Genomic DNA, 11433 nt, shown 5'->3' with positions numbered 1-11433 from the left:
ATTGAGGCCTTTGAGCTATGGTGCTGGAGAAGACTCCTGCGAGTCCCTTGGACTGCAAGGCGATCAAAACGGTCAGTCCTAGAGGAGATCAACCCTGACTGCTCTTTAGAAGGCCAGATCCTGAAGCTAAAACTCAAATACTTTGGCCACCTAATGAGAAGGCAAGACTTACTGGAGAAGAGCCTAATGCTGGGAAAGATTGAGGGCAAGAGAAGAAGGGGAAGACAGAGAATGAGGTGGCTGGATGAAGTCACTGAAGCAGTAGGCGTGAGCTTAAATGGACTCCAGAAGATGGTAGAGGACAGGAAGGCCTGAAGGAATGTTGTCCATAGGGTCGTGATGGGTCGGACATGACTTCGCAGCTAACAACACCACCTTCCAATTTCTCTCAACTGAAGATTACAAACAAGAGTTTTAGCAGTATATAGATAAGCGCTGCTGGATATGTATGCATATACATACAAAAACCTAAAATGAATTTATGTATAGAAAATAAAAGAATCAAAATATGTATACCTACAGACACAATGAGCTTTAAAATAAATATTACTTCTAAATGACCTGCTGGTCTGTAATGGTTTTGAGACCTTTATCAGGAATGTTGTAAGAATGCATTGTTTAGAGCCATTGCCTTGTTAATAAAAAGTTGATGGACTGGGCTTCTGGATGGCAAGGCGACGCTGGAGGCAGCCATTTCTTGGCTGTCAGCCTCGCGGCTCCGTAGAGCTGCCGAAAACAGTGCCAATCAGCTGTTCGGCGGCTCGGAAGCCCCCACCTCGGGAGAAGAGGAGGGGGTGAGCGTCCAGGTAGGGGTAGAGCTCTCCGGGGCCGCCAGAACTTAGAGTTTTGGCGGCGGAAGGATTGAGCCCCTCCAAAGCCTGGGCATGCTCCGGACTGCGAGGCGCCTCTGCTCCGGGTTTTTTGGAGCAGAACAGGGCGTTCGCAACCATCCCTGCTAGCAAGGAAGAGCTTTTGAGAACGAGGAGGCAGGCAGAGCGATGCAGGAGATTTTGGTGAAGATGATGTTTTGATCTTTAACTCAATGGACTTTGCTGAATCTGCATGTGAAAGTGCGTAGTTAACAATAGAGGGTGAAAATGGCGGCTATATCTTCTAAAGTTCCTGCCCTGAGGCAGCAGTCTTCGGTGAAAACTTCATTGTCCTCTGCATCTGAATCTGTATCAGCTTTTACAGCAAAAGATTTGCAGAATCTGTTGCAAGAGACTATGGAAAAGCAAATGCAGCAATTTGTTGAGATAATGGAGAAAAAGTTGGAGGAGAGGTTTACAGAGAAATTAAAAGAAATGAGAGCAGACATCACATCTGCAATAGAAAGCGTGGTTAAAAGTATTGAGATTTTGGATGAAAGAGTGGAAGATCTTGCTCAAAATGATATTAGATTGGAAGCCAAAATGACAGAAACTGAAAATGTAATAGAGAAAATGGACTATGACTTGATTTCGACACAGTATTCTCAGATGGAGTTTGCTTTAAGAATCAGAGGCCTAATAGAAAATCCTAAGGAAAATTTGGAGAAAATGGTTTCTGAGGCTTTGGAAGGGGTGTTGAAGCGACCAGCAGATGAAATAATGCAAGATATAGATAAAATCTTCCGTGTTAATTCGTGGATCGCAAGACAAAGGAAACTACCCAGAGATGTGGTGGTTTATTTTACAAAGAGAATGATTAGAAATGAAGTTATCCAGGCCTCCTACAATATTGATTTTGTAATTGCTGAGCAAAAAGTTCTGATTTTAAAAGAGATCCCTGCAAAGATTTTAAGAAAAAGGAAGGAATTTGCTTTTTTGACACAAGAATTGAGACGACGTGATATTAAGTTTAGATGGCAAATACCAGCGGGGATGGTGGTGACCTATGAAGGTACGAGGTACTGTTTCACCACGGAGATTCAGGCACGTGATTTCTACAGTAATGTTTTAAAAGCAGTCCCCATACCATCTTTGAAATCTACCAAGAAAAAAGGTGAGAGAGAGTCTCAACGTTCCAGAGAGAACCTGCAAGTTGCTGAAGGGTTAACGCAGGCAGATGTGAAAGATACAGGAGTGGGTCAAATTTCATTATCACTGGAGAAGGCCAGAAATTGGAAGAGGTGTGCTACTTCTGGACGAATGAATCAAGCCTGAAGATTTAGTCACATAACTGTAAGAGACAATAATGCAATAAGGATTATGGGAATTGGAATTGCTAGAAGGACTTATTTGGAGATATATTTTTTACCCTTATAAAATAATTATGTATTATTTCGTGTTGCTTTAGTTCTAAGATGATTATGAAAAGTTAATTGGGAAGATTTGTAGTAGTGTTTATTGATATTCTGTAGGTTATGATTTGTTATTTGGATGAAAGATTTTAAGCTTTTAGTTGGATAGAAGAATAGTTTTATAAAATTGATATAAATTGTTTTTTTGTGATTGAAGTTAATTTGTAATGTTTTTATGGGTAATATTGCAATAGGTAATAGAATATAAGAATATAAGAATGATGTGATTATATAAAAATTTCTTAAGTTTGGAAAGTAATCTATGGTATTTTTAAGTTGTATAACACATTAGGATAATGTGAATTTAAAGCTTAGTTGTAATGAGGAATAGTTTTAGACAATTGATATAAATTGGTTTATTTGAGATTGTTTTTATTGGGTATCAGATTGGAAGGTATTATTTTGTATTTGAATAATCATTGATATGATATATATATGTATGTTTGGAATTTACCTATATGAGTTAAAGTTTGATAGTTTGAATAGTTTAGGATTGTTTGCGTAAGTTAGATTATGATTGCTTGTATTTTTATACCCTGTGTTTTGCTCTGGGAAGTGGGGGGGGGGAGGGGAAAGGGAGGGAGGGGTTGGGGAGGGTTGGGGAGGGGGAAGAGGGGGGGGGAGGGGGCTGGGAGGGGTTTTTTTTCCTTTTTTTTTGGTTTGTTAAAGATAAAATGTATTGTAAAACTTTTTAATAAAAAAAAAGTTGATGGACTGAACTGGCTTTTTAAAAAATAAATAAATAAAACAAAACTGTTTTTTTATCTGAGCTATCTATTTTTTCCTCTTTTTAAAAGTCCAACAATGTATCATTTCATCATTTCCAGTCACCTGAGGTCCCAAATAACTCCAGATGTTTTAGACTTGAATTTTCATAAATCCCATATTTCCCTTTAAATTTCAATTTCCATAATACTCCCTGTGGCAGTAACTATGATAGCAGTATGAAAATTAAAGTATTGCACAATTGAAGGAAATGATAGTAGAGAAGTGTGTTAAAAAGAAACAGAATGAAGTACATCGGTACAAATCCAAATTGGTTATGGAAAGCCTATGAGTTGTTCCTGACATCCAAGTCCAGATCCCTCTTTAGTATATATAATTTTAATGACCTCTTTTTAATCATTATTGTACTTTCTGCATCCCTGTTTAAAATGGATTCTTTCCCCATCTGAAAGTACTTTGAATTAGGAAATGGGGGTGAATTTCAAAATTTATCTTTCCACACCTCGAAAAAAAAGATATTTTCTTCACTGAAAAAATGGTTCTGTTAGAAGCAGTGAGTTTTTAGATATGATTCATACCTGAACATTTCAATCCTAAGCATAATCATTTGGGAATAAAATACAGTTAAGTACTGCTTACTACTAAGTATACATACAAAAGCTCAGGTTGAAATACTCTAGCAGAATATTATGAATAGTATTAGAAATAAACAAATGTTCTAAACCACAGATTATTACAATATAATATTAAATCTTTTTAAATAGTATATTAAATAAAACTACAACACACTTTATTTGACAACAATCTCTTTAAAATAATTGGCATTTTCTAACTTCAGCCTTCAGAATGACAGGATAAAGAACTTTACAATATTGTTTTCTTAATATAATATCCTGAAAACATTTTATTTAGGAATCTGATTGAGCTTGGTAGTGTTTATTAATGAATATACTTCATAGGACTCTAATTGTTATAAAAATAAGCCACTTTCTAGTGCACTGCTTCTCAATCCTGGCAATTTTAATAGCAATAGCATTTAAACTTATATATCGCCCCATAGCACTTTACAGCACTCTCTGTGCTGCATACATTGTAAGTAATCTGGCTCCTCATTTTACCAACCTTGGAAGGATGGGAGATTGAGTCAATCTTGATCCCCTTCAGGATTGAACTCCAGGCTGTGGGCAGAGTTTGCTTGCAATACTGCACTTTAACCAATGCACCAGAGCTCCTTTTTAAGATGTATAGATTTCAACTCCCAGAATTCTTCAGCCAGCTTGATGGTAGGAGAATACTGGAAATTGAAGTCCAGATTTCTTAAAGTTGCTAAAGTTGAAAATATGGGTTCTGTAGTTAAGGCACCACACTAGAAACAAGGAAACTGAATTCTATTCCCACCTTAGGCTGAAAACTGACTTGGTAACTTTGACATAGTAATTCTGTCTCGGTCCAACTCACCTCACAGGCTTGTTGCTGTGGGGAAAATAGGAGACAGAAGGAATATTAGATAACTTCACCATCTTCCTTGAATTACTTATAAAAATACAGGTAGCCCTTGACTTACAACCACAATTGAGCCAAAATTTTTGCTGCAAAGTGAAACATTTGTTAAGTGAGTTTTGCCCCATTTCACAACTTTTCTTGCCACTATTGTTAAGTAAATAATTGCAATTAAGTTAGTAACATGGTTGTTGAGTGAATCTGGAATACCTATTGACTTTGCTTGTCAGAAGGTTGCAAAAACTGATCACATGACCCCGGGATACTGCAACTGTCATAAATATGAACCAGTTGCCAAGCATTTGAATATTGATCATATGACCATGGGGATGCTGCAACCGTTGTGTGAAAAATGGTCATAAGTCACTTTTTTCAGTGCCGTTGTAACTTTGAATGGTCACTAAATGAACTGTTGTAAATCGAGGACTACCTGTAATATCTAGAAAACAAACATTTTCTCCTGTCAGTAATCCTCTAGATGTGTAGGGACTACAGTTTCCAGAATACCTGGCTCATACCACGATTGAACATTCTGAGAAGTAACTTTGGCAGTCTCACCATTTTGGAGATTGCTAGTTCAGAGCAGTCTGGTCTGACATATAACATCATTAGAAACAGAACAGAATGCATCTGAAGGCAGCATCAGAGAAACAAGGAAGTGCAAAATAACGCTAACAATTAGAACAATTACAAGCAGCAAAAAGACAGCAGTATAAATAGAAACTACAGAGTCCTGAAATAGAACATGAAAGAAAGCAAGTATAATACAATTAAAAATTCTACAGCAGTGTTTTTCAACCTTGGCCACATGTCTAGTTGGGGAATCCTGGGAGTTGAAGTCCACATATCTAAAAGTCGCCAAGGCTGAAAAACACTGTCCTTCAGTAAATCCAATATATACCGGATAATACAAGAGTTATTTCCATGTGTCCTGAATACTGGCAAGGCGATCATTTCTTTTATAGTCATTTATATTGATAAACTGATTTTGATATTATATTTTTATATGTTTATTGTTTAAAAGAGGAATCAGGATTAAGATCTATTTGTCTATTTCTCCATCTGTCTATCTAGCATCTACTCTTCCTCCTCCTCTCTCTACACTTCAGTCAAAGAAACTGTTGGTGGTTTCAGCAATTAAGACCCAGTAAGGTTAACATTTCAATAACAGCATGAAATAAAAAATAAATAAATAACAGTCAGACATTCTATTATTATATTATAAAAGTCTGAGAATTTATTCTTACAGTTTTCAAGTTTCTGTACACCCTAAACTAGCATTAAAGATACCTTCCTGAAGTTCATGTCATTTTTGCTTCCTTGGTTTTGCCATCTTCCTTGAATGGGGCTTGACAAGAATCAAGCCATATAAGAATTTATAAGTAATTATCAACACTTTGAACTCTACCTGAAAGCAAATAGGCACCAGATCAAGACAAAAAATGAGAGCAGGAAAATTGTATTATGGTCATAGACCATTTATGATTGTAAGCCACCTGGAATTACCTTGATGTAAGATGGGAGGTTTATTAATTTATGAATAATAAATAAAAATACCCCACATTAAAAATAAAAAAGCAAATCAGGGTAAGAATGTTTAAATTGGTAGTAGGTTTCACTGGTGGACAATTAAGTCATATTTACTTTTATAAACAGTATAGCTATATTCAAGAACACTAAATCATGTTGATCTGATAACTGTGCATAAAAAGATCAGAATTTCTTGGGTGTTTGACGGTGTGGAGTTATAAACGGGGATCTTTATACAGGACTTAAATGAGTTTAAGAAAGAAACAAAAGTATTTATTTTGGGCTACAGGCCTCAACCAAAGAAGAATTTATCTGATGGGCTGCAGGAGGGGAGCCTTTTCAGCTGTGGCACCTGCCCTACAGTACTCATTCCCTCTGCGGTCAAATTGGTTTAACCTTGTTGGCCTTTTGAAAAAGGATGAAGACATGGCTTTGCCATCTGGCCTTGGGATCAGGTAATGGTGGTGTGGAGCCTATAAAGCAGGGGTGTCAAACTGCCGGCCCACAGGCCGGACGCATCATCTGGAAGCTGCGCCCACCCCATTGCTGGCAATGGCAAAACTCTCCTGCTATGTTGCATGACGTCACGTGACATCGCGAGTTTCACATGTCTGATATAAAGTAATGATAGTGAATTAGCTGCACTGTCCTTACTGATTATATTTGTATAGGTTTTTTTAAAGTATGTTTTATTAATTTTTTAACATAATCACCTTAATATTTGGTAGACAGTGCATTGTCTGGGTTCACATTTAACAAACATTCACTAATAATTAAATTCTATAATCTATAATCCACATGATAACTTTACTTGATTTCCTCTTTTCCGACAGTGTTCTCTTTTACCAACCTTAAGTTAATACAATTTTATTGTTTTAATAAATGATAATTAAATATAAAAGTTTTCTAATATTTCTACAAATAATAATCACATCAATATAATATTCCTTTTCTATCTAGTCATTCTGGTTGTTTCATTATATATCCTGTTTACAGTTCTTGTTTACATTTGTTTTCCCCACAATGTTCTAAACATTTTTACTGGTTAAGATTTTCTCAGTTAATTACATTTAGTAAATTTAAATCTATTTTTCTCATGTAAACCAACCCAATACTTTTACCTTTCTTAAGGAATAAATAAAACTAAAAAAGAGAACAAAGAAGAATAAGAAAAAGAATAAAATAAAAAGATAGTATGCTATTTAAAATCCCTACAGGCTAATGCATAGTTATTTCCAAACAAATTTTGTTCTTTTTCCCCATAATTCAAAATGTATTTAATCTTGAGATATTCCATTTAATAATCTAATCCTCTAGTCTTTTAGCTCAGTCACATTTTAATCCATTTATAATTTCTTAAAGGCAATCACCTTTAGATATCTAAAACATTTCCCTTATATAAGCCATTCCAACTCTTTTATATTACTCATATCCAAAAATAAAAAAGGAGAAAGAAAAAGAAAGTACTATGCTATTTGAGGAGCTCTTCCCTCTTAAAGTCAAATTCACATCCAAAATTTTTCTGTTTCTTTAAGCATTATCAAATAAGTGTTTCTTTTTTGAATATTCTCTGATAGGCCCCCTCATCTATTTTCTTAATTTTCACATTAGCCTTTTTCTTTTGCGCAATGTCTTTCTTAATATGTTCTTCTGAGTCAAAGAATCTTTCCATATTCTTATAGGTGTTACTGTAGATATAAAAAGTAAGTCAAGTACAGTATCTTTGTTAGAGGCATTTGCCCACTCATTTTTGTTGAAAATCTTTTTCCTTCTTTTTCTTTCTGCTTCTTATTTTTTTGTCCCTCCAGTTCTAGTGTTTTCCCTGGCATCTCTGCAGTCCATTTTATCCAGTCTTTTTTCTTCTCCTTAAATTATTTTGTGGTGTTGAAATATAGGTTGTCTTTTCCAAATCCAGTATTTCTTGTAAATTCCCCCCCCACTTGGATTATATCATACTTCTTTGTTTTGTAGGCTTCCGTCTTTAGGTCTCTATCCTCAGATTTGTATTCAGTTATCTTCTCTGTTGTATTTTCCTGGAATTTTTTTTTGTTGTAAAGTTGAATTGGAGATAAATTTGTTTATATTTTCAAAGTTATTTTGGATTTCTTTGTGGTTTGAAATCATTGTTATTTGAATTAGTTGCAACATTCATATGTCTCCTCTTGAAAAGTATTTATTATTTCTTGGTAAGTTCTTTCTATAAATCTCTGATTTTCCATGATGACCAAGAATCCAATTCCTCCCCCCTCTTTGAGGTCAGAGTTAAATAGATACTTATAATCAAAAAAGGTTTTTTTTGTTCCCTAAAGTTTGTAAGTCTCACTTTATCTGCAGCCCAGATTGGTTTTTTTTGTCTCAGCTGTTCTCTATTGTTAAAGCTTTGAAGGTCACAAGTAGAGATTAGTTTTTCCCAGATTTTACCAAGTCTTGTATGAAAGCCATAGTTGTCATAGTCTTTATCCACCAGTACATGTTGGCACTGGTTTATTTTTCAGATTTTGGTCCTCCATAAAAGGTTTAATTCGCCGCTTCCGTTAGCAAAAGGGTGGGGCAAAAATCCCCCTCCTTCACTTTCTTTGGGTGTGTGTGTATTGTTTTTGTGTTTTTAATTTTGTAAGCCACCCAGTCACATATATGAAAGGGGCGGCTATGTAAATTGAATGAATGAATGGATGAATGACACTAGTTCTGGAAATGTGGGGTTATACCCTATAATAGAGTCAAGGTGGTGAAATATGAGGGGAACAATCAACAGTCTAGAAAACAAATTAAATCATGGATCAGACTTGCCACATCAGTATTGAGAGTCTAGACAAGGCCAAAATAGGCATGCAAAAGAATTTAGCAAGATAGGAAACTTAAGATGCTTTTATCCTCTTTTATCATCTTTTAGGTAAATATTACAAGGGATTCAGTGACTGTGAACCTGAACTTAAGAACAAAGTCAGAATGAACATATTGGTTACATGAGGAACAGGTTCTGCATTTCTAATTGCTTTAAACCTACATTAAAAGAAAAAAAGACAGAAGCAAAATTAGTTTGAACTTTTTCAGGTCTAGATTGCTTTGCCAATAGATCTCTAGACTGGTCAATTTAAAGTTTTTCTCTGTAGATAAAAGCATTACTGGCAGCCTTAGGGTTGTAATTAAAATGGAAACCTGCATAATGGTAGTCTAATCAATGATGGAAACCTTTACTGATATTTCAAACATCAGATATAACACATAAAAAATTGTGCCCTAACTAACAGCTTATACAACCTCCTAAGTTTATGAGTCCTTTTTACAGAGCAAATTGAAAACTTTGAACCAAGTTCCGGGTATATGTTCTAAGGAAGATAATAGGGCTCAGAATGCACTTGACAGAGAGCCAGCTAGCTTACGCTTTTGGAACTTATGCAATATCATAGGAGCCAGCCAGTCTACAATCTGTACAAGTTAGTTATTAAAACTAAATAAGTTCTTTCCATTTAAAATATGAAATGCATAGGAATACTTATAATGAAAATCATTTTCAGAATTGTGGTATTCTTGCTAACGTATTACTCATACCCATTACCCATCACAAACACAGAACCTTATCTAAGTAGAATAGAATAAAGCTGGAAGGGACCTTGGTGCTCTTCTAGTCCAGCCCCCCGCTTAAGCAGGAGAACCTATACCATCTCAGACAAGTGATTGTCTAGCCTCTTCTTAAAAATCTCCAGTGATGGAGCACCCATGATTTCTGAAGGCAAACTGTTCCACTGGTTAACTGTCCTCACTTTCAGGAAGTTTCTCCTTAATTCAAGGTTGCTTCTCTCTTTGATCAGTTTCCAACCTTTGTTTCTTCTCCTACCCTCTGGTGCTTTGGTGAATAACGTGACCCCCTCTTCTTTGTGGAAGCTCCTCAAATACTGGAATACTGCTACCATATCTGTTCTATTTCTTCTTTTCTTTAGACTAGCCAAACCCAAGTCCTGCAGCCGTTCTTTGTATGTTTTAGTCTCCAGGCGTTTGATCATCTTAGTTGCTCTTCTCTGAATTTTTTTTTAACTCTCAACATCTTTTTTGTGATATGGTGACCAAAATTGGCTGCAATACTCCAGGTGTGGTCTTACTAGGGTTTTATAAAGTGGTACTAATACTTTGCGTGATCTTGATTCTATGCCTCTGTTTATACAACCCAGGATTGTATTAGCTTTCTGGCTGCTGCTGCACACTCTGCCTCATGGTTAAGTGATCGTCCACTAGGACTCCAAGGTCCCTCTCACAGTTACTGTTTTTAAGCCAGGTCTTGCCCAGTTTGTACTTGTACCTTTGATTTTTCCTGCCTAAATGTAAAACTTTGCTTTTCTCCACATTGAAACTCATTTTGTTGGACAGGGCCCATTGTTCAAGTTTGTCAAGATCTTTTTGGATTCTGAGTTTGTCTTTTGGGGTGTTGGATACTCCTGTAAGCTTGGTGTCATCTGCAAATTTGATGAGTTCCCCTTTAATTCCCTCATGTAAGTCATTTATGAAGATATTGAAGAGCACTGGGCCTAAGATAGAACCTTGTGGTACCCCAATGCTTACTTCTCTCCATGTGGATGTAGTGCCGTTGAGGACTACTTGTTGAGTACAGTTTGTGTAAGTGATGTTGCAGCATATTACATAACATAATCAAAGAAAGCTCTGTTTCAACTTGTTATATCTATACCATGAGGGAGCCGGTTTGGTGTAGTGGTTTAGGCATCAGGCTAGAAACCAAGCAGACCATGAGTTCCAGTTCCAACTTGAGCACAAGACTAGTAGGTGACCTTGGGCCACTCATTTTCTCTCAGCCCTAGGAAGGAGGCAATGGCAAACCATTTCTGAAAAACCTTACCGAGAAAACTCAAAGATTTGTCCAGGAAGTCTCCGAGAATTAGACATGAGTGAACAGAAAGAAAAAAGAATCCACACCATGCCTTCAAATGACTGCATTTCTAGATAATTTTTCAAGTATCCAACATATCTATGGTAGCTTTTCTCTTACTGCAGGAAAGTGGTAAGTAAATCTTGAACAGGATGTGTATCTCTGAAATTTTATCAGTTAATGAGTTAAAGTACATATTTATGTAATTTTTTGACAACTAATCAAGAACAATTTCATTTACCTTATTTAAAGGCAGTGAAGATCAGCTGTGCTGCTACCTACCTGCAGTCAGCTAACTACATTTAGTAAAATCACGGGAAATGTGTTACTTCATTAGGTGTTGTACCATCAGTAAGGTAACCAATACTCCAAAGCGTGAAGAACTGTCAAAACCAGCACTTAAACCTACATAGGCTGGAAGCTAATAAAGTCAACAAAGCACATACCAGTTGCATCCACATTCTAACTGTTACTCCAAAGACAATGTCAAAGACAGATATTAGCCCAACTATGTGGA

Source organism: Vipera berus (assembly GCF_964194415.1).
Source record: "Vipera berus genome assembly, chromosome: 2".
Taxonomy (NCBI): Eukaryota; Metazoa; Chordata; class Lepidosauria; order Squamata; family Viperidae; genus Vipera; species Vipera berus.
This window is presented reverse-complemented; position numbering follows the sequence as displayed.